This window comes from Budorcas taxicolor, chromosome X (assembly GCF_023091745.1).
Source record: "Budorcas taxicolor isolate Tak-1 chromosome X, Takin1.1, whole genome shotgun sequence".
Taxonomy (NCBI): domain Eukaryota; kingdom Metazoa; phylum Chordata; class Mammalia; order Artiodactyla; family Bovidae; genus Budorcas; species Budorcas taxicolor.
Genome location: NC_068935.1, coordinates 38,150,604 through 38,174,814, shown reverse-complemented (window position 1 = coordinate 38,174,814; position 24,211 = coordinate 38,150,604).

The following is a 24,211-nucleotide window of genomic DNA, read 5'->3' as shown; positions in this document are numbered from 1 at the left end:
AAAGCATCTTATCCCCATCTATGTCCTGAGTCTGCCCTCTCCTATCATGAGCTTTTGTTCTTCTCCTTTAAATAATCATTATTCAGCTAAATAGTAGTTCTCAACCTTGACTGCCTATTATAATCCATGGAGTTTCTTCTAGAACATCTATCCCTGGACCCCACCCACCCCTAGAGATGGTAACATTTTCTAAACACCTACTCTCTACTAGGTCCTGTGCCCTGCCATAGAAGCAGAGGCAATTCAGTCATGATCCTTGCCTCCATGTAGCACATAGTTGAGGGACAGAGACAGATAAATTAAAAAGTACAATTCAGCGAGAAATCAGTGTAACTCCATGTTCTTTTCTTTATCTTGTTTCGCATAGAACTGTGCCAGTACACCTAAGGTGAACATGGATTTTTTAAAAAACAAGTCCTAGTATAACAGGAGATGAGGGCTTTCTTGAGTTCTTGGGTGACATAAATTGAGAATTTAAAAAAATACTAAAATGTACACAAATGCCCATAGAAATTTTATTTGTAATAGCCAAAAACTGGAAGCAGTGCAACTGTCCTTCAGTGGCTGAATGGTTGCACATACTGTCGCATCCATACTTTGGAATACTACTTAGCAAGAAAAAGTAATGAACTATGAATACATATGACAACCTGGATGAATCACCAAATTACAGTGAGTAAGAACGTCTGATCCCAAAAGGTTACATCCTGTGTGACTCCATTTATACAACATTTTTGAAGGGACAAAATTATAGAGATGGACAAACGTTTAGTGGTTGCTAGAGGTTAGAGAATTGGAGAGGGAGGCATGAAGTATCCTTGCGGTAATGAAAATATTCTATATCTTCATTGTAGTGGTGGTTATGCAAGGCTATACATGTCATAAAATTATATAGAGCTAAACACTCATCCGTACACACACTCAGACATGAATACATGTATAATTAGTGAAATCTGAATAAGCACTGAATTATATCAATGTCAATTTCCAGTTTTGATGTTGCATTATAGTTATATAAGATGCAAACATAGAGGATACTGAAGAAACAGTGCATGGGACTTCCCTGTACATTTCTTGCAACCTTCTTTGAAGGTACAATGATTAAAAAAAAAATACAAGAAATTATTAACCAGAAATCAAAAGGATTAAAAATGTTAGCCACATTTATAAATGCAAAACCATTAAATGGCTATAATAGGAGAAGCTGGGACTTACTCTTTGATGTTATAAGGAAGACAAACAATCCTCAGGGAATGTGAAATTTAAAAAGCATAAGTTTTATTGTTTTGTAATAATTAAAAAATATTTCTTCAGGAAAATTTAGATCATGTAGCTCAAAAAAGGTCATTAGTAATCCTATCATTCTGACATAATCATTTTCTTTCACCATTTAGGGTATATATCTTTTAAATCTTTTTTCTATGCATAAAATTTAAAAAATTTCACAATCAGCAGTGAATAGATATTTCCTGTCTTTAAAGAGTCTTGTATTAATATAACTTTAATGTATATGCAATTTTCTATCATGTGGATGCAGAATGAATTATTTGCCCAGTCCTCTATTTTGGATAGATTGCTTTCAGGTTTTTGGTATTTCATTATGCTTGCATCTTTGTGTATATCTCTGATTATTTATTTAGAAAAAATTCTTAGGAGCAAAATTCCTGGGTCAAGGATTATATACAATTTTAAAGCTTTTGCTATGTTTGGCTAAATTGCCAGCCAGAAAGGTTGTATGAATGTTTTGCCTCTGCTTTTTCCTGAGCATATGCTTCATTGCTAATGTTAGCAACTGGATAGTAGGCTGGATTGACCCACTGTGGCAATTCTTCTGTTTCTTGTACAGTGTTACAGGATGTAGCACAATGCTAGGTGCACACTAAACCCTCAAAAATATTTGTTGATCTAATATCCTCCATAATGCACACTCTGAAGCTCTTATTTGTGGTTGATGGGAAACAAAATCATCAAAATATTAATATTTTAACTCCAAATTATATCACTGACATCTAGTAATGAGTAGGAACTTGAGGGAGCAAATAGGTACATTTTGATAGAGGGGAAGGACTTGGGGAAAGCCTGGAGTTTCTAAAGTCGAAAGCAGAAACCATCTGAGCTTTCTGGGAGCAGACTGAAGGGGTCTGAACAACAGTTTTGAGGTTTACTAAAAAGGGTAGTTGTTGGGAGATGCCTGTTATGTGCATCCCACAACTTCACTCCTTTAAGTCCTCAGGGCGTCAGTAGACCTGGTGGCCTTTATGTAAAGCAGTGTGCAAACTTCTCCCAGTGGAAGCCTGGTGATAATTATTCTGAATTGTGCTTTTATTGTTCACGTGTAGTGGGGAGGGCACAGGTTTATCTAAGTTTCTCTCTTTGTGTCTTCCATGTGGCTCTTACCCATGAAGTGGGACCAGTGGCCAGAGGCCTGGGCTTCCCATTGTTGCTGCTTCTTTCACCCTCTGCTTGAAATACAAACAGGGTGGACCACCTCCCAGGCCTCAGGGCTCTCTGGGAAGAGCCCACCACCCTTTCAGAAAAGACTAGGACATGGTCAGTTCTATTAATCAGCAGATATGATTAAACAATAAAAATATGTAAGCACTCAAAAAATTAAAACAGATTATTCTTGGATGACTTTATATCATCTTATTTAATCTAACAACCTAGTAAGGTAGATCCTTATTATCCTCATTTAACAGTTGAGGAAGTGGACTTAATTAATTTACTTGGATCACCCAGATAGTATGTTGTAGATCTAGGATTTGAAATTGAATTTGAAATCCCATCTATTTGATTGTAAACACCTGCTCCTAGCCACTGCCTGATTGAAGCACAAAGAGTGATGTGTTCTTCCTGAGTCTGTTTACTGGTTTGCATGTCTTACTTAGGTTCCACCATTGGAGATTCAATCCCTTGCCTCATGAAGGCTTTTCCTATTCCACGGTCCTTTTTAAAAAGGTATCTACTCAAAGGAGTAGCAGTGGCTTAAGCACATCAGATAACATTAGAGTGGAGAAAAATGGGCTGTTAGCTAATTCTCCCAAACAAAGGACATGGGAAATTAATTCTGTTTCCTCAAGGTAATCAGGGAGTTATGGAGAGTTAGGGACACAGAAGTCCAAAGAAGGATAGATTAGATCAAGTGTATTATATTGGTACCCTCAGAGGTTTGCTACCATTTAGATAGCCAGCACTTTGGGACCGACTCTATTGTTTCTGCATGCCAGATGATGCTATTAGCATGTTAAGTAAACAATACATTTTAACCTTCAGAAGCCCCATTCAATGTTCTGTAGCTTTCTCGCCTTCTTCAAAGTTCCCTTTATTTCTCAAGATTACAGGAAGATTCAATCATGTTTATATATCATGAGGGCATTTTCTCCCTAGCAGTCTGAGACACCATGTTGTCACAGGCCCTTTGATATTCTGGTTTTGGTGTACTTTTTAATAGGTACTTGTTCAGACTAATCAATGATCTTTCTGTAAGATGTACCAGTAATATTGGTAAGTGCATGTTATATTCCAGACACTGTACTAAGCACTTTCCATGTGTGATCTCATTAAAGTCTCATGAGTCTGAGAACAAACTCTGTCCCAGAAAAGGCCAATTTGTTCAAAGTAGCAAAGAGTAGCAGAATGAGGACTTAGTTCTAGTATGAGTTCAGAGTCTCATAACTCTGCCTGTGGTAACTAGTTATATTATAATAAAAGTGATACATATAATAATATATAGGGGCTCTGAAAAAAGGTGGTAGGATATTTACTGATCAACAATGTTGATTTTGCTTAGGCCCCAAATGGAGTCATTTATGCTAAACCCCACACCAGCAAACCAAGACTTAATACCTAACCTAACTGCAGTTTCAGCTTCTCCCCACAATGTAACCTGTAACCAGTCAATCTGGAATTACCTGGTCAGTACTAGTGAGGTTATCTTCCCAATAGACCCCCACCGCTCCCCTTAGGCATATGATCTTGCCTGACATGATCCACTCTCTTCTAGTAACTTCCTTCCTTCCCCACCCCTTCCTGCCTTTAAAAACCTTGCTTTTCCCACAGCTTTTTGGAGCTCCTGTTTGCTAGATGGGATGCTGTCTGATTCATGAATCATTGACTAGAGCAAGTTTGATCTTTAAATTTATTCAGTTGAATTTTGTGTTTTAAAAGTTGGTTCCTGGAGGAATAACTATCAGTGAAATAGCACATTAATAATAGTAACAATATTTAATATAATTAAATAATTATTACTTTTATTTTTATTTGTAGCAGTAGTTAACATCACCATCATTCAACAGATATTCATTGAGTGCTTCCTATATATCAAGCATTGGGTGAAGTTCTGTGGATGTAAAAGGAAGCAAAAAATACATATTCCTTGCTTTCTTGGTGCTTATAGTTTAGTAGCAGAAACAGACATGAAACAGTCATGTTGACTATATAATTATAGAGATAAGTGATGAGAAGGGAAATAATATGGTTCTTAGTCAGCAAATAACAAAAGAACCTGAAATAGATGGTGAATGGGATCAGGAACGGCTTTCCTGAAGAGAAGGATGGATGATCTGGAATAAACCAAGTGAGCAGGGGATGGAACTTGAGCTAAAATGCACATCTCAGGGAGAGGAATGGCTTTCACATATATCTTATGGATTTGGTCTCTTAAGAGCAGTGAGAAGTCATTGACAGGTTTTAAGCAAATGTGTCATGATCAGATTCACATTTTAGTAAGATTACTCAAGCTGCTGCAGGGATAATGGAGTGGAAGGGAGCAAAGGTAGAAGTTAGGGACCAGTTAGCAATAGCCCAAGGTAGATGTGGTGACTTAGACCAGGGTGGTGGCAGTGGAGGTAGACATGAATTTTGCAGATGTGAATGAAAAACTGGCCTGCCATATCAGCAAAGTAAGGATGCTATGGCCATCAAACCAACAGCCGCTAGCCTGCTTCATGGTGAGCCCTGAGGGAACTCAGGATGGAGACAAAGTTCAGTTCAGTTCAGTCGCTCAGTCGTGTCCGACTCTTAGTGACCCCATGAATCGCAGCACGCCAGGCCTCCCTGTCCATCACCAACTCCTGGAGTTCACTCAGACTCACGTCCATCGAGTCAGTGATGCCATCCAGCCATCTCATCCTCGGTCGTCCCCTTCTCCTCCTGCCCCCAATCCCTCCCAGCATCAGAGTCTTTTCCAATGAGTCAACTCTTTGCATGAGGTGGCCAATGTACTGGAGTTTCAGCTTCAGCATCAGTCCTTCCGAAGAACACCCAGGACTGATCTCCTTCAGAATGGATTGGTTGGATCTCCTTGCAGTCCAAGGGACTCTCAAGAGTCTTCTCCAACACCACAGTTCAAAAGCATCAATTTTTCGGCGCTCGGCCTTCTTCACAGTCCCACTCTCACATCCATACGTGACCACAGGAAAAACCATAGCCTTGACTAGACGGACCTTAGTCAGCAAAATAATGTCTCTGCCTTTGAATATACTATCTAGGTTGGTCATAACTTTTCTTTCAAGGAGTAAGTGTTTTTTAATTTCACGGCTGCAGTCACCATCTGCAGTGATTTTGGAGCCCCAGAATATAAAGTCTGCCACTGTTTCTACTGTTTCCCCATCTATTTCCCATGAAGTGATGGGACCAGATGCAATGATCTTCATTTTCTGAATGTTGAGCTTTAAGCCAACTTTTTCGCTCTCCTCTTTCACTTTCATCAAGAGGCTTTTTAGTTCCTCTTCACATTCTGCCATAAAGGTGCTGTCATCTGCATATCTGAGGTTATTCATATTTCTCCTGGCAATCTTGATTCCAGCTTGTGCTTCTTCCAGTCCAGCGTTCCTCATGATGTACTCTGCATAGAAGTTAAATAAGCAGGGTGACAATATACAGCCTTGACGTACTCCTTTTCCTATTTGGAACCAGTCTGTTGTTCCATGTCCAGTTCTAACTGTTGCTTCCTAACCTGCATACAGATGTCTCAAGAGGCAGGTCAGGTGGTCTGGTATTCCCATCTCTTTCAGAATTTTCCAGTTTATTGTGATCCACACAGTCAAAGGCTTTGGCATAGTCAATAAAGCAGAAATAGATGTTTTTCTGGAACTCTCTTGCTTTTTCCATGATCCAGCGGATGTTGGCAATTTGATCTCTGGTTCCTCTGCCTTTTCTAAAACCAGCTTGAACATCAGGAAGTTCACGGTTCACGTATTGCTGAAGCCTGGCTTGGAGAATTTTGAGCATTACTTTACTAGCATGTGAGATGAGTGCAATTGTGAGGTAGTTTGAGCATTCTTCGGCATTGCCTTTCTTTGGGACTGCAATGAAAACTGGCGTTTTCCAGTCCTGTGGCCACTGCTGAGTTTTCCAAATTTGCTGGCATATTGAGTGCAGCACTTTCACAGCGTCATCTTTCAGGATTTGAAAGAGCTCAACTGGAATTCCATCACCTCCACTACCTTTGTTTGTAGTGATGCTTTCTAAGGCCCACTTGACTTCACATTCCAGGATGTCTGGCTCTAGGTGAGTGATCACACCATCGTGATTATCTGGGTCATGAAGATCTTTTTTGTACAGTTCTTCTGTGTCTTCTTGCCACCTCTTCTTAATATCTTCTGCTTCTGTTAGGTCCATACCATTTCTGTCCTTTATTGCGCCCATCTTTGCATGAAATGTTCCCTTGGCATCTCTAATTTTCTTGAAGAGATCTCTAGTCTTTCCCATTCTGTTGTTTTCCTCTATTTCTTTGCATTGATCGCTGAAGAAGGCTTTCTTATCTCTTCTTGCTATTCTTCGGAACTCTGCATTCAGATGCTTATATCTTTCCTTTTCTCCTTTGTTTTTCGCCTCTCTTTTTTTCACAGCTATTTGTAAGGCCTAGCTTACCTTTATTCTGGCAAGGAGGGGCGACAGTCGGCCTAATGGCCAGGCTGAGCGCAGAGAGGGATCAAGGAGGCTCCGTATTTATAGGGAGGTTTGTGGAAGTGATAAGGTGGGATGTTTTGGGTATTCTTTAGTTGAGATGGCATTTGTAGTTGGGCAGGGGGTGATAAGTCTTCTGGGCAGGTGTAGGGGGTGGAAGGTTTCTGGACAGGGGATGATAAGTCCAAGATAGATGCAACTGGCCTGGAGCATCAGGGTGGGACCTAAAGTTCTATTTTGTTTTCTCTAAAGTTAGATGATTTAGCAAGGGCCTTTGAAACTGTTGTTTTCTTTTCTAGGCCCCAAAGATTCCTTCATTCCAGACCCTGAAATCATTAAAGAAAATGGGAAAAAGGACACCATATCTCTCTAGCTACTTCTTTCTGGATAGGGGCGACGATTTTGTCTGGAATGGAGGATTGTCCTAGGGCCCAGGGTCTCCTTTTTCTGAGCTTGGGGTGAGGCTCTCGAGAAGAAGAATGGTCATGACCTGATCTTGGGAGATGGCCCAAATCTATTCTCGAAGAAACCTTTGAAAGAGATTGAAGAGACAGGGTCCAAATAAGAGGAATAGAATGATAAGTAACAGTGGTCCTTGGAAAGGGAGCAACCAAGGGAGGACCTGTTGGAACAGGTTTTGGGGACTGTAAAGGTTTTGTAACTCTTTTCTGCAGCATTCAATTTTGTCTCTAAGTTCTTTGACTCTGCCCTGGACTATTCCCATTTCAAAGGCAGGTCCCTCCCTTTTCTGCGGTGAGAAGGTCCAGGGCTCGCCTATTTTGCAGGGCCACAGAAGCTAATGAGTTAATTTGTCTTTGGATTGAAACAAAGGACTCTCACTACCTGCTCCATGTCTTCATTAAGTTCTTGGGACAGCTTGTAGTAGAAATGGGCAGATTGGAGATGCCTCCAATCCCGGTGCCTAGGCTGCTGCTATGCCAGTCCCAATCAGGAGCGGGGCTATGACAGCTTGTTTTTTCCTGTGGGAAACTTCCCCTTGGGGGTAGACTTTGTTTTACCTCTTCTTCTTTGCGGAATGTTAGGCCTGGGGTCAGGAAGATCAAGATGCAAGGTCCAGGGGAGTCCAAGGGGAGACATGAGTATGCATAGGTCCCGCAGAGAATGAAGATTTCTGGATTGATGCAATTATTTGTGTTGTTCCAGAGAACCCAAATGGAACAGAAGGAGGGAGCAGAGTTTGTAAGCCCAGTGTAGTTGGGACTAGAGTAGTTAATACAGGTTAGGTTTGAAGAGGCTGAGAGTAGGACATTGTCAGAGACTGGCCCAATGAGTTGTGTAGTTTTTTGTTGGGAAGGGGAGGTATCGTTGCCCTGTGACAGCCAGGTTGAAGGTAAAGGCATTGCTATGTGCGGTGAGGGAGACAGTGTCATGCATGTCCAACACTGGGATGTGTGTTGGGTGCACTGGAAGAATTGGAAAGAAGAGTTGAGAAGGCGGGTAAGGTGTTGGTTGCCAGAGGGAGGTTTTAGGAGAGGCTGTTATTGGGAAAGGCGGTCTAGGCGTTTATAAGGCTCAGGGGTTGCCTGTAACTGGGAAATTATGTTCTTTATGACTTGTTCTTGTTTCTTTTCCCGATTTTGATCTAGTACCCCGCCCCCATCTGAGTACCCCCAGTGGGTAATGGGATAGAAACATATGTTTCTTTCATTTGGCTTATGGCAGGTACTCACGAAACTCCCCCTCTCTTGTACTTTAACAGTGAGTAGGGGTTTGGACTTCCCACCCCCGAGGTTCATGGTGCATGGTTTTGGAGCTGTATTATAACATGAGGAATGTACATAGGAATAAATGTCAGAGCAGGGGCAGGGAGTAGCCAGAAGGCTGGGGAGTGCAGCAAGGATAAGGAACAGAGTCATGGGGCTGTTAGTTAGGCAGTGCAGAGGAAGTAGCGTCCTAGGAGTAGAACACAGCTAGCAATGTAGGCGATACCCAAGGAAAGATGAAGGATAGGTGGCCAGTCCTGAGGGGAGACAGTTACTAGGCCTATAGCAAGGATTAAGATTAAGAGTGCTGTTATAGTTAGAGAGACAGAGAGGCCAGTCAGGGCGAGGGGAAAAGGCCCCAAGTTGGTGGTTGCTTGAATCTGAGGAGGAACAGTGTTCATTAGGATGTAGAATGATGTAGAGAATGAGAGTAAAGAAATCAATTTCGTCTGGAGTCAGGTTGTGGAAGGTTCCCTGGAGCCACAGTTGAGACACCATTGTAGTCAGGTTTTTGAAGAAGGTTCCTGTTGGGGTGCTGGTCCACAGGTCTTGTAGTAGTTGGGTCAGGAACAGTTGTAGGTTCAGGAGAGTACAGGTCATTCAGTGTCTTCTTGGATGGTCAACAGAGGTTGTCGCTGGGTGATTTTTAAGGAGGTGGGTCCTGTGAGGGAGACCTGATAGGTGTCATTTAAGGAGGGCAGTGCAGGATCGGAGGTGACCCGTTTTAGGCAAGAGAGGTGTACCCAGGAGGTGACCTTCTCAAGTTTAGCAGCAGTTGGGGTAAGGAGGATGATTTTGAATGGTCCCTGCCACTTTGGGGTTAGGTCACCCTGGGGATTATCAGACAGATAGACCATGCCCCCAATTTGTAAAGGGGGCAGGGAGGTTTGGGGGTCAGGGGCAGGCAAGTTGTGGTTGATGTATTTCCAGAGGGCATTGCGGAGTTCCACCAGCAGAAGAGTGTAAGAAGCTTGGTATGGGAGGAGGTTCGGGGGGGAGTCCAGGAGGGAGCATGGACCTTCCATACATCACCTCAAAGGGGCTCAGCCCCAGGGGCTTTCTGGGCAAAGCCCATATTCTGAGGAGAACAATTGGCAAAAGTTTAGTCCAATCCAGATGTACTTCGAGGGTTAGTTTGGTAAGAGTTTCTTTGATTTTTCTATTCATCCTTTCTACCTTTCCTGAGGACAGGAGATGGTATGGAATATGAAATTTCCAGAGTATTTGTAAGAATTGGACAAGTTGTTGGGGGACCTTGGATGTAAATTCCGGTCATTATCAGACTGTAGGGATGAAGGCAGGCCAAACCTGGGGATAATTTCTGTGAGGAAGATTTGGGCCACGGTGTGGGCTCTTTTGTTTGTAGTGGGAAATGCTTCTCCCCATCCTGAAAAGGTGTCCACAAGGACCAGGAGGTATCTGACTCTCTGGACCGGAGGCATATGAGTAAAGTCTATCTGCCAGTCCTGTGCTGGGAGACTGCCTCCCATTTGATGGGTTGGAAAGGATGTTGGTTTAAGGTTGGAATTGGGGTTAGTACGTTGACATGTTTGACAGGAGCGGGTAGGGTTATCTAAATATTGTTGGTCAGCATTGGATATGGGGAAGTGGTTACAGAGGAACTGTTGCAATGTCTTGGACGAGGGATTAAAAAGTGAGTGTAGATAAGAGAGGATTTCTCTGGTGGTGGGAGGGTCAGATGGAGTCAGGGCTAAGATGACAGGCGACTGGAGGGAGGGATGGGACAGGGCTATCTCCTTTGCCTTCTGGTCTGCAGCATTGTTGTAGGCTGATATGAGACTTCCTTTTTGATGTCCCCTACAGTGGAGGATGGCGGCTTTGTTTGGTAAGAGTGCTGCCTCTAGAAGTTTGTGGATCATGTCTGAATTAATAAAGGGGGATCCCTTTTGGGTTAGGAAACCTCTTTCTCTCCATATTAGGATGTTTGAGTGAAGTATGTTATAGGCATATTTGGAGTCTGTGTGGATGTTAACCATTAGATTTTTAGCCAGAGTTAAAGCTCTGGTTTGCCTTGGAAATGAACAGAGATCATTCTGTTGTTTTTGAGATTGCATCCAAGTACTGCATTTCGGACTCTTGTTGACCATGATGGCTACTCCGTTTCTTCTGAGGGATTCCTGCCCGCAGTAGTAGATATAATGGTCATCTGAATTAAATTCACCCATTCCAGTCCATTTTAGTTCGCTGACTCCTAGAATGTCGACGTGCACTCTTGCCATCTCCTGTTTGACCACTTCCAATTTGCCTTGATTCATGGACCTGACATTCCAGGTTCGTATGCAATATTGCTCTTTACAGCATTGGACCTTGCTTCTATCACCAGTCACATCTACAACTGGGTATTGTTTTTGCTTTGGCTCCATCCCTTCATTCTTTCGGGAGTTATTTCTCCAGTGATCTCCAGTAGCATATTGGGCACCTACTGACCTGGGGAGTTCCTCTTTCAGTATCCTATCATTTTGCCTGTTGATACTGTTCATGGGGTTCTCAAGGCAAGAATACTGAAGTGGTTTGCCATTCCCTTCTCCAGTGGACCACATTCTGTCAGACCTCTCCACCATGACCTGCCTGTCTTGGGTTGCCCCGCGGGCGTGGCTTAGTTTCATTGAGTTAGACAAGGCTGTGGTCCTAGTGTGATTAGATTGACTAGTTTTCTGTGAGTATGGTTTCAGTGTGTCTGCCCTCTGATGCCCTCTTGCAACACCTACCATCTTACTTGGGTTTCTCTTACCTTGGGCATGGGGTATCTCTTCATGGCTGCTCCAGCAAAGCACAGCTGCTGCTCCTTAGCTTGGACGAGGGATATCTCCTCACTGCCGCCCTTCCTGACCTTCAACGTGGGATAGCTCCTCTAAGCCCTCCTGCGCTTGCGCAGCCACCAATCCTTGGACGTGGGGTCACTCCTCCCGGCCACCACCCCGACCTTGGACGCGGGGTGGCTCCTCCTGGCCGCCCCTGACCTTGGACGTGGGGTAGCTCCTCTCGGCCGCTGTCCCGGCCTTGGACGCAGGGTAGGTCCTCCCAGCCACCACTCCTGACCTCGGACTTGGGTAGCTCCTCTCGGCCATTCCTGCGCCATCGCAGCCTGGCACTCTCGGCCACTGCCCCTGACCTCGGACGTGGGGGAGCTCCTCTTGGCCGCCGCCCTTCGGGCATGGGGTCCTCCAGGCTTCTGCCCTGACCTTGCATGTGGGGTAGCTCCTCTCGGCTGCCCTTAGTGCGCTGGTCACAGCTGCCTGCGCTCACAGTAATCCAAGTCTATGCCCCAACCAGTAACGCTGAAGAAGCTGAAGTTCAACGGTTCTAAAGACCTACAAGACCTTTTAGAACTCACACCCCAAAAAGATGTCCTTTTCATTATAGGGGACTGGAATGCAAAAGTAGGAAGTCAAGAAACACCTGGAGTAACAGGCAAATTTGGCCTTGGAATGAGGAATGAAGCAGGGCAAAGACTAATAGAGTTTTGCCAAGAAAATGCACTCGTCATAGGAAACACCCTCTTCCAACAACACAAGAGACGACTCTACATATGGACATCACCAGATGGTCAACACTGAAATCAGATTGATTATATTCTTTGGAGCCAAAGATGGAGAAGCTCTATACAGTCAGAAAAAACAAGACCAGGAGCTGACTGTGGCTCAGATCATGAACTCCTTATTACCAAATTCAGACTTAAATTGAAGAAAGTAGGGAAAACCGCTGGAGAAGGCAATGGCACCCCGCTCCAGTACTCTTGCCAGGAAAATCCCGTGGACGGTAGAGCCTAGGTAGAGTCCATGGGGTCGCGAAGAGTCGGACACGACTGAGCGACTTCACTTTCACTTTTCACTTTCATGCATTGGAGAAGAAAATGGCAACCCACTCCTGTGTTCTTGCCTGGAGAACCCCAGGGATGGGGGAGCCTGATGGGCTGCCATCTATGGGGTCACACAGAGTCAGACATGACTGAAGCGACTTAGCAGTAGCAGCAGCAGCAGCAGCAGCAGGGAAAACCACTAGACCATTCAGGTATGACCTAAATCAAATCCCTTAGGAGTATACAGTGGAAGTGAGAAATAGATTTAAGGGCCTAGATCTGATAGAGTGCCTGATGAACTATGGACAGAGGTTTGGGACATTGTACAGGAGACAGGGATCAAGACCATCCCCATGGAAGAGAAATGCAAAAAAGCAAAATGGCTGTCTGGGGAGGCCTTACAAATAGCTGTGAAAAGAAGAGAAGCGAAAAGCAAAGGAGAAAAGGAAAGATATCAACATCTGAATGCAGAGTTCCAAAGAATAGCAAGAAGAGATAAGAAAGCCTTCCTCAGCGATCAATGCAAAGAAATAGAGGAAAACAACAGAATGGGAAAGACTAGAGATCTCTTCAAGAAAATTAGAGATACCAAGGGAACATTTCATGCAAAGATGGGTGCGATAAAGGACAGAAATGGTCTGGACCTAACAGAAGCAGAAGATATTAAGAAGAGGTGGCAAGAAGACACAGAAGAACTGTACAAAAAAGATCTTCATGACCCAGATAATCACGATGGTGTGATCACTCACCTAGAGCCAGACATCCTGGAATGTGAAGTCAAGTGGGCCTTAGAAAGCATCACTACAAACAAAGCTAGTGGAGGTGATGGAATTCCAGTTGAGCTCTTTCAAATCCTGTGAAAGTGCTACACTCAATATGCCAGCAAATTTGGAAAATGCAGCAGTGGCCACAGGACTGGAAAACGTCAGTTTTCATTCCAATCCCAAAGAAAGGCAATGACAAAGAATGCTCAAACTACCTCACAATTGCACTCATCTCACATGCTAGTAAAGTAATGCTCAAAATTCTCCAAGCCAGGCTTCTGCAGTACGTGAACTGTGAACTTCCTGATGTTCAAGCTGGTTTTAGAAAAGGCAGAGGAACCAGAGATCAAATTGCCAACATCCGCTGGATCATGGGAAAAGCAAGAGAGTTCCAGAAAAACGTCTATTTCTGCTTTCTTGACTATGCCAAAGCCTTTGACTGTGTGAATCACAATAAACTGTGGAAAATTCTGAAAGAGTTGGGAATACCAGACTACCTGACCTGCCTCTTGAGAAATCTGTATGCAGGTTAGGAAGCAACAGTTAGAACTGGACATGGAACAACAGACCGGTTCCAAATAGGAAAAGGAGTACGTCAAGGCTGTATATTGTCACCCTGCTTATTTAACTTCTATGCAGAGTACATCATGAGGAACGCTGGACCGGAAGAAGCACAAGCTGGAATCAAGATTGCCAGGAGAAATATGAATAACCTCAGATATGCAGATGACAGCACCTTTATGGCAGAATGTGAAGAGGAACTAAAAAGCCTCTTGATGAAAGTGAAAGAAGAGAGTGGAAAAAGTTGGCTTAAAGCTCAACATTCAGAAAATGAAGATCATGGCATCCGGTCCCATCACTTCATGGGAAATAGATGGGGAAACAGTGGAAACTGTAATTCATTTTGGGGGGCTCCAAAATCACTGCAGATGGTGACTGCAGCCATGAAATTAAAAAACGCTTACTCCTTGGAAGGAAAGTTATGACCAACCTAGATAGCATATTCAAAAGCAGAGACATTACTTTGCCGACTAAGGTCCGTCTAGTCAAGGCTATGGTTTTTCCTGTGGTCATGTATGGATGTGAGAGTTGGACTGTGAAGAAAGCTGAGCGCCAAAGAATTGATGCTTTTGAACTGTGGTGTTGGCGAAGACTCTTGAGAGTCCCTTGGACTGCAAGGAGATCCAACCAGCCCATTCTGAAGGAGATCAGCCCTGGAATTTCTTTGGAAGGAATGATGCTAAAGCTGAAACTCCAGTACATTCGCCACCTCATGCGAAGGGTTGACTCACTGGAAAAAACTCTGATGCTGGGAGGGATTGGGGGCAGGAAGAGAAGGGGACGACAGAAGATGAGATGGCTGGATGGCATCACTGACTTGATGGACGTGAGTCTGAGTGAACTCTGGGAGTTGGTGATGGACAGGGAGGCCTTGCGCGCTTCGATTCATGGTGTTGCAAAGAGTCGGACATGACTGATCGACTGAACTGAACTGAACTGAACTGAACTGAAAGCTCTGGTGAGAGCTATCAGTTCTGCCTGTTGGGAGGTGGTGTGAGGTGGCAGAGGTGAAGCTTAAGTTTTCTGGGTTCCGTGATTGTGACAAAGGTCCCCCTGGATGAGGGCATATCCTTCTGCAAAGGGTGGCAATTTTTGAGAACTTCCATCAATAAACCAGTGTAGGGTGTCTGGGTCTAGGACGGGCTGATCTGTTAAATGTTGGAAGGGGTTTTGGGTAAGGTCTACTATTAGGCTGCAACTATGCAGGAGTGGTCTGTTGTAGAGGACATGGGTAATAAGCTGGCAGGGTTAAGGGGAGAGCAGGAGGAGAATGAGTGTTGAGGGTCGAGGAGAAAGGCATGTAGGGCCTGTACCCTGAAAGGGGGAAGGGAGAGGAAAGCCCGATGTGATAGTAAGTCTCGGAAGGTGTGTGGAGAACAGACTGTTAAAGGGGCATACCTAGAGAGTTTATTTGCTTCAGGTACGAGGGCTGCGATAGCCACCATGGCCTATATGCAGGGAGGCACCCCTTGCTCACCATGTCAAGCTGTTTTAATAGATAGGCTATGGGAGCCCAGGTGTCTCTGGCCCGCTGGCACAGAAGTCCCAGGGCCTGTCTTTGGTTGGAATGTGTAAAGAGAAAGAATGGTCTGGTGTGATCTGGCAGGTGGAGAGTTGGCACTCGGAGGGGGCTCTGGGTGAGCTGACAAAGAGGATTGGCCAGCGAGGACGGTTTAAAGAGGGGCTCATCCAGACATCCTTTAGTTGCCTCATAGGGTGGCTTTGCAATGAGGGAGAAGTTAGGGATCCAGATATGGAAAAAGTTTAGGAGGCCGAAGATTGACAGGAATTCCCTTTTCATTTTTGGAAGTGGACAGTTAATTAAGGCCTAGATTCTATCTGGGGGAATAGATTTTTTGTTGATGAGATATGGAGAGCCCCAGGTAGGTGACGTTTGTCTGGACTATTTGGGCCTTAGATTGGGACACTCGATAACCCCAGGATCCCAGGGCCCCAAGGAGTTTGGCAGTATGTTGGAGGCAGAGTTTTCGGGTTGGGCTACAAAGAAGGAGGTCATCTATGTATTGGAGGAGATTACTTGGGGCTAGGTGAGTGTCTGTAGGTCCTTTTGTAAAGCCTGTCCAAAAGAGTGGGGACTGTTTCTGGACCCCTGGGGGAGAACTGTCCATGTTAGTTGTTGGGAAACATGAGTCTTGGGGTCTTGCCAGGTGAAGGCAAAAAGGGGCTGGGAGAGAGGGTGGAGGGGGATGGTGAAAAAGGCATCTTTGAGATCTAATACTGTGAAGTGGGTTGCAGTCGGGGGTATGGTAGACAGAAGGGTGTAAGGGTTAGGGACTACTGGGAATGTCGATGTGATGGCCTCATTGACTTTTCGCAGATCCTGGACCAGTTTCCAAGAGTTTGATCCCTTCCTTACTGCCAGAATAGGGGTATTGTGTGGTGAATGGGTAGGAATTAGGATAGAGGCTTAAAGAAGATGGTCTATGATAGGCTTAAGTCCCTTATGGGCCTCCGGGGTGAGAGGGTACTGTTGTTGGGTGATTATAGTCGAGGGGTCTTTTAGGGTAATGTGGACTGGGGGATGATGTTTGGCTATGAATGGGTGATCAGTGTCCCAGACTTGGGGGTCTAAGGCAGGTAGATCCAAGGGAAGGTCAGGGGTGAGGGATAGGGATGGTCCAGGTGCCATCTGCATGCAGAATATAGAGACTGTATCGAGGGGGGTATGGTAATAAAGACCCCTAATTTGGATAACAAATCTCTCCCTAGGAGTGTCATTGGGCACTGAGGCATTATGAGGAATGAGTGTATAAGGGTCGATTTTCCAAATTGACAGAGTAATGGAGGGCTGATTTTTGACCTTAGGGAACTCCAGAAACTCCCTTGATTGTGAGTTCTGAGTCTTGAGTTGGCCAGAGTAGGAAGTTAAGAGTGAGAAAGTGGCTCCAGTGTCTACTATAAAAGAGGTCTTTTTTCCGGCCACTAACCCATCTACCCTAAGTTCTGAGCTCAAGTTCGGGACACGGGCTGGGGGACTGGAACCCGGGCCCTGTCATTGGAACAACTCTCCCAGGGTTGGGCTGGGGTTCTGGGGAGAAGTGGGGATTTCCCCAGAGGCGCCAGGGCATCCCTGTGGACATTCTACTCTCCAGGTCTGGGAGGTGGGGACCTCTCCAGGGGTGCCATGGCGTCCCTGGGGACAGTCCATCTTCCAGTGTCCCTACTGGCCACAGGTTGGGCATGCTTTTGTGGGGGGCTGTGGGTTTGGGCATGCCTTTGCCCAGTGTCCTGACTGGTTGCATTGGAAGTTGTGTCAGGGCGGGGGTGGGGGGTGGCTCTTAAGCCCTGTTCTGGGATGAATTGGGCCAGCTTGATCTCTTCCCTTAATTGCTGCCGCCAAAAAGGCATATTTAGCTTTTCTCTCATGTTCTTTTTCTCTCTTAGCCTCCTCCTCTCTATTATTGAACACCTTGAAGGCTACTTCTAGAAGGTCTCTTTGAGGGGTCTCAGGGCCCTTTTCTAGCTGTCAAAGCTTGCGTCTGATGTCAGGGGCAGACTGGCTGATAAATTGAACGTGAAGATAGAGTAACCCAGCAGGGGTGGTGATATCTAGGTTGGTATACTTCTGGACTGCCTCTGTGAGGCATGCCAAGAATAAGGTTGGATTTTCATCTTCCCTTTGGGTGATTTCTCTGACTTTATCATAATTGACATGGATATGAGTATTTTTCTGCATTCCTTCTAGAATGCAGGTAATCATATGATTGAGTCTCCTGATACCTGGGTCACCAGGCTGGTAAGTCCAGTGGGGATCTAACTGAGGCACCGCCTCATCAGCAACTGGGCTATCCCAGTCTTGGTTATGTAAATGATCAGCATAGGCTTTTGCTGCTTGCCAGATACGGTCTTTTTTATCAGGGGTGAGAGTGGCATTTAGGATATAATATACGTCACTCCATGTGAGGTTATAGGCCTGGGAGAGTCTCAGGAATTCTTTTCTGTATCTGGTAGGATTTTCAGAAAATGATCCTAACTTTTCTTCTATCTGGCTCATATCTGACAATGAAAATGGCACATGGACTCGGGTGGGGCCCTCTGGTCCTGCCACCTCTCTCAGGGGAAATGTGTTGGGTATGTGACCCCATGTGGCAGCGGGGGAAGGAAGGGGGGAGGGGGAGTTGGGGAGATGGGGTAGCGGGGTCAAGGGGGAGTCAGGAGAGGTAGAGCCAGTAGGGGAGTTGGATGAAGGGGAAGGAGAGGGTTGTTGGGGTGGCGGGTAGGGAGGGGGCTTGTCCGAAGGGTCGAACTGCGGGGGTGCGGAAGGTCGTGGTCTGCGGTTAGTGGAGGAAGAAGAGCCCTTTTGCTTGGGAGGCAAGGTGCATAGAAGGACCTCGTGGGTGGAGCAGGCCTTGCATAGGGAGGGCCTGCTCTGAAGGGCTGAAAAGGCTTCGGCTTAGGGGACCTCTGACCACTTGTCATTCCATTTAAGGAAGTCGGTGAGATTTTGAAGAATGTTAAAGTCATATGTGCTGGCTTCAGGCCAGCGGTCTTGATTGTCTAATTGGTATTGAGGCCAAATCTGTGTACAGAGTTATTTTAAACGGTTAGCTTTGAGTTCAGTGAGAGAGTGGTTTGAGATTTTTGAGAACACAGGTCAGAGGGGAGTCTTTTGGGACAGATTGGCCAGACCCCATAATTGAAAGGCAAGCAGAGGCTGCTGTTGAGAGCTCGAGTCGTCACCGTAGTCGCAATAGGAGTTATGAGAAGAGAGCTCTGTGTCGAGGTGGAGCGTCCCCCACCATCGCCTACAGAGTGGCCCTGGGCCGGGGGTCCCCGGGACCCGGAGAGGACTGAGTTCTAGGGCGCCTCTAGAACACCGTCCGGATCTTACCTTAATCTAGGGTCCGGCTTGAGTGGAGTGTTGCATGTAGAGCAGTCGAATGGCAAGAGTTCCCTATTCCAGAGGTCGTCAGAGAGAGAGGGAGGGAGAGGGGGTAGAGCCGAGGCCTGGGGGTACGCAAAGCATCAATAAAGCCTTAGCCCAAGGCTTGCACCGCTCACGAAGGCACTGGGCGCCCCCTGAGGGGAACTTGAGCCCTGGCAGAAAAGTGAGCTCGGAGGATGTTCCCGCTCCCAGACTCCGGGAAAAGGGAAAACAATGAGAAGGAGGGAGAGAGAGAGTGAGATGAGTGTCTCGCCCCTTCCCGTGTTTCGGCACCAAGAATGTAAGGTATAGTTCAGGCTGAGGCAGAAAGAGGAAAGACGACCTCAAAGAAGTAGGTTACCTTTATTCAGGCAAGGAGGGGCGACAGTCGGCCTAATGACCAGGCTGAGCACCAGGCTGAGCACGGAGAGGGATCAGGGAGGCTCCATATTTATAGGGAGGTGTGTGGAAGCGATAGGGGAACATTAATCAGGCGGGATGTTTTGGATATTCTTTAGTTGAGATGGCATTTGTAGTTGGGTAGGGGGTGATAAGTCTTCTGGGCAGGTGTATTGGAAGGTTTCTGGACAGGGGGTGATAAGTCCCAAATAGATGCAACTGGCCTGGAGCATCAGGGCGGGACCTAAAGTTATGTTTTGTTTTCTCCGAAATTAGATGATTCAGCAAGGGCCTTTGAAACTGTTGTTTTCTTTTATAGGCCCAAAAGACTCCTTCAAAGGCTGTATATTGTCACCCTGCTTATTTAACTTATATGCATAGTACATCATGAGAAATGCTGGGCTGGATGAAGCACAAGCTGGAATCAAGATTGCCAGGAGAAGTATCAATAACCTCAGATATGTAGATGACACCACCCTTATGGCAGAAAGTGAAGAGGAACTAAAGAGCCTCTTGAAAGTGAAAGAGGAGAGTGAAAAAGCTGGCATAAAACTCAACATTCAAAAAATGAAGATCATGGCATCTGGGCCCATCACTTCATGGGAAATAGATGGGGAAACAGTGGAAACAGTGTCAGACTTTATTTTGGGGGGCTCCAAAATCACTGCAGATGATGACTGCAGCCACAAAATGAAAAGACGCTTGCTCCTTGGAAGAAAAGCTATGACCAACCTAGACAACATATTAAAAGGCAGAGACATTACATTGCTGACAAAGGTCCATCTAGTCAAATCTTTGGCTTTTCCTATAGTCATATATGGATGTGAGAGTTGGACCATAAAGAAAGCTGAGCACTGAAGAATTGATGCTTTTGAACTGTGGTGTTGGAGAAGACTCTTGAGAGTCCCTTGGACTGCAAGGAGATCAAACCAGTCAATCCTAAAGGAAATCAGTCCTGACTATTTATTGGAAAGACTGATGTTGAAGCTGAAGCTCCAATACTTTGGCCACCTGATGTGAATAGTGAGTCATCAAAAAAGACCCCGACGCTGGGAAAGATTAAAGGCAGGAGAAGGGGGTGACAGAGGATGAGATGGTTGGATTGCATCATCACCTCAATGGACATGAGTTTGAGCAAGCTCCGGGAGTTGGTGAGGGACAGGGAAGCCTGGTGTGCTGCAGTCCATGGGATCACAAAGAGTCAGACACGACTGAGTGAGTAAACAACAACAGGGAGATAACCTGACCCCACCTACCTGTGACACTTTTAAATTGTGTGGCAAGTGGCGCAGCGCCTGGTACCCCTCATCTGCTGTTTTGTTGTTGTTCAGTTGCCCAGTCGTGTCCAACTCTTTGTGACCCCATGGACTGCAGCACGCTAGGCCTCCCTGTCCCTCACCATATCCCGGAGTTTGCCCAAGTCCATGTTCATTGCATGGGTAATGCCATCCAGACATCTCATCCTATGACGCCTTCTTCTCCTGCCATGAATTTTTCCTAGCATCAGACTTTTACATAGAGGCAGTTCTTTGCATCAGATGACTAAAATACTGGAGTTTCAGCTTCAGCATCAGTCCTTCCAACAAATATTCAGGGTTGATGTCCCTTAAGATTGACTGGTTTGATCTCCTTGCAGTCCAAGGGACTCTCAGGAGTCTTCTCCAGCACCACAGTTCGAAGGCATCAATTCTTTGGCGCTCAGCCTTCTTTACAGTCCAGCTCTCACAATTGTATGTGACCACTGGGAAGACCATAGCGTTGACTATATGGATTTTTGTCTGCAGGGTAATGTCTCTGGTTTTCAACACACTGTCTAAGTTTGCCATAGCTTTCCTGCCTAGCCCAGAAATTCACATTTGGGGAGGCCCAAATCACAAGTAGATGTGACATCTTCGTTGACATGACAGGAAATATTCCATTTCACACCATCCATGAAATGACTATAAGGAAGTGGAACTAACATATCCACCCCACCCGTGGCTTGCCATTCTAGGAGATATTTGCAGGAATTAAACTGTCTTTTTACTTTGTTTCCTCACCACGCCCGTATCTCTGATCCATAAAAGAATCTGACATCCAGGCCCTGAGAAGATGGTTATTTTGAGGTGCTAGCCTGCCATCTTCTTGGTCAGCCAGCTTCCGAATGAAGTCCCTTCTTGGTCTTAACACCTTGTCTTGGATTCATTGACTTATCTTGCCATGAGCAATGTGAGTTTGGACTCTGTAACAAACCCGTTTGCAATGCAGAAGCCACAGGAGATGTGGATTGGATCCCTGGGTGGGAAGATCCCCTGGACGAAGGCACAGCAACCCACTCCAGTTTTCTTGCCTGGAGAATCCCATAGACAGAGGAGCCTGGCGGGCTACAATCCATAGGGTTGCAAAGAGTTGGTCACGACTGAAGCAACTTAGCACGCATACACTACAGGCTTCATAGGGCCCTCAAGACACTGTATAACCTAGACTTTGCTGTCTTACATGTTGTGGTCTCCCAGCTGCCATTATGTGGAGAATTAGAGGCTCCTAGTCCTCTGTGCACCAGCTACAGTGGCCTTTCAGTTGCTTTCTATACCAGCTTCCTCTAGTCTCAGAGCCCTCTCTATTGCCCTGAAATACATTTCTCCTCTTTGTCTGGCTCATCCTTCCTTGGGGAATGGCTTGACCTATCAGACTGGATTAGACCTTCAGGTTATCTGCTCTCATAGCACTCTAGTTTTTACCCATTACAATTGTGTCTAGTTTCTTGTGGGATTATTTTTGGACTGTATCCCCTACAAAACTGTAAGCTTCCTAGAAGCGATCTTTTCTGGAGGAGGAGCTGTACAGCATGGCATGCCAGGATCTTAGTTCCCTGACCAGGGACTGAACCTGTGCCCTCCGCAGTGGAAGCGTGGAGTCTTAATCACTGGACTGCCAGGGAAGTCCCCATAGACTGGATCTTGTCTGTCTTGTTTATCCCCCTACTGCCAATGACAAGCACAAGGTGTTACATATTAATACATATTTGTTGAATGAGTGGAGCATATGGAGTTTGTTAGCTGGCTTACTGTTAAACAGTGACAGATCTAGGACTTGAAGTAGAGCCCAAACTCTCACCACCATGCAGACCGTCACTGTTCGTGTTTGCAATAGAAACATATCAAAGGCCATGCAGAAATTGTTAGAGAACTTAAAATTGGCTTTCTTTTTCCTCCCCACCCTCTTTTCCCCTTCTCTTCCTTCTTTCCTTCATCCCTCCCTTCTTTCTTCCCTGCCTCCCTCCCTGCCTGCCTCCCTGTCTTTCTCTTTCTTTTATAAGATTTGGAGGGGCTGTTAGAGGTCATCTTATCCAACCTGCACATTTCACAAATGACAGAGCTGAAGCTAGACTAAATTGCCTGCCCAAAGGCTACAGTTATTGGCAGACTAAACAGACAACTTTAGCTTTTATGGTGGGCATCATTCTAGCAAAATCAATGGAGATCTAATTTATTTCAATCTTGTTTACCCAATATCTATTTGGTGTAACCAGGTTAGTCTCATCATTGACCTGGACACATGTTTTTGCTCATTTCTGCCTCAGTAGCATTACCCACACACTGGTCCCTTTGCCTAGGATTTATTCTTACTTTCCAACCTATATATTAATACCATCGAATTTTATTAATCCTTCAAGCCTCAGCTCAATTTTCACCCCCTTCATGCAGACTTTCCTGCCCATTCCGGCTCATTGTCATTTCATACAGCAGTCTGTATCGCTCATTTGGTCTATAATCACACATTAACGTGTATTTTTATTTAAATATTCTCAGGTGTTTTTTCTTCTCAGACTGCCCTTCCCCAAGCTCATCAAAGGCAGGAAACCATACCACATAGTGTGCTTCTTTTCTAATCCTTTTGATTTCTAGAAAAGCATTGGACATATAGTGGACATTCAGAGAATAATTCTTGAATGAATGAATGAATAAATGATGTAAACAAGAAAAAATGAAATGGTAAACTCTGCCATCTTGTGGCTATTGGTCTTTAGTGCTGCCATTTTCACAGCCTTTTTCAACGCTGAAATTAGAAAAGTGGCACATGGTAAGGAAGAAAGGTGATGGTGGCAAAGTGGGGAAGGTTTCTTTTGTTTTCTCAGTGTATCAGCAGCATGGTCACTGAAATGTTTTATAAGAGGAAAAAACCAAAACAAAAGCCAAACTGTGTACCTAAGGACGGAACATAGACCTGGGGAATAGTGATTGGATTTCCTCCATGCTTAGAAAGGGACAAGTAACAGAGTCTATCCCAACATGTTCAACAGCCCAGAGTGCTGATCCGATGACCCACCTGCTTATTTAGGGGGTCTATGAAGAGGCCTTCCATAACAGTCATCTGGTGAAGAGAATTTCTGCCTTGGAGTTAACCCTTCTTGGATGCAGTCTGAGTTCTGCTGAGCAACAACCTCTCTTGTCTGTCTTTTTATCAGTTAATTTACTGCCCAATTTAGTCCCAGGGCTGTTGTGAGGCTCTGTGAGATTACAAGCAGGAAAGTTCTTAGGAAAGTTTAGACAAAGTGATATATATCTCTCACATTTCCATAAAAAGAGAAATAATGGTTATACTGTACATTTATATAGCACCTAAATGATTGTAAAGTGCCTTTACAGCCATTATTTATTTTCAGTCTAAGATAGTAGGCAGGAAGGCTTTATTGCTCTCAATTTAAGATGAAGTTCAGAGTAACCGAACACACACTGAGGACATGTTACATGCTAGGCATGGTGATTGGTGCTTTCTAACTTCAGTTAGAGAAGTTCAGTGAGTTGCCCAAGATCTCCTGTTGTCCTTTGGTCCTGTCTTATTCCTTTCTGGAGCCATTTGCATTTAACTGTTCTTTCTCTTTTGTAGAATGAAACACTTTGCTTCCTGTTAAAAATATTTAAGGTCTCTAAAGCAGGTGCACCCAAAAGCACTTGGTGTGGGTTACTGTCCTCTAGTTAAGGCAGTGGTGCTCAGCCCTGGTTGTAAATCAACATCTCCTGGAGGATTAAAACAATTACCGGTGTCCTGGCCCCACAACACAGTAGTTACATTAGAGTCTGAGGGCAAAGCCTGGGAAAAAGTGTCTTTCTCTTTCTCTTTTCTTAAAAAAAATTATTTATTTTTGGCTGTTCTGGGTCTTCGTTGC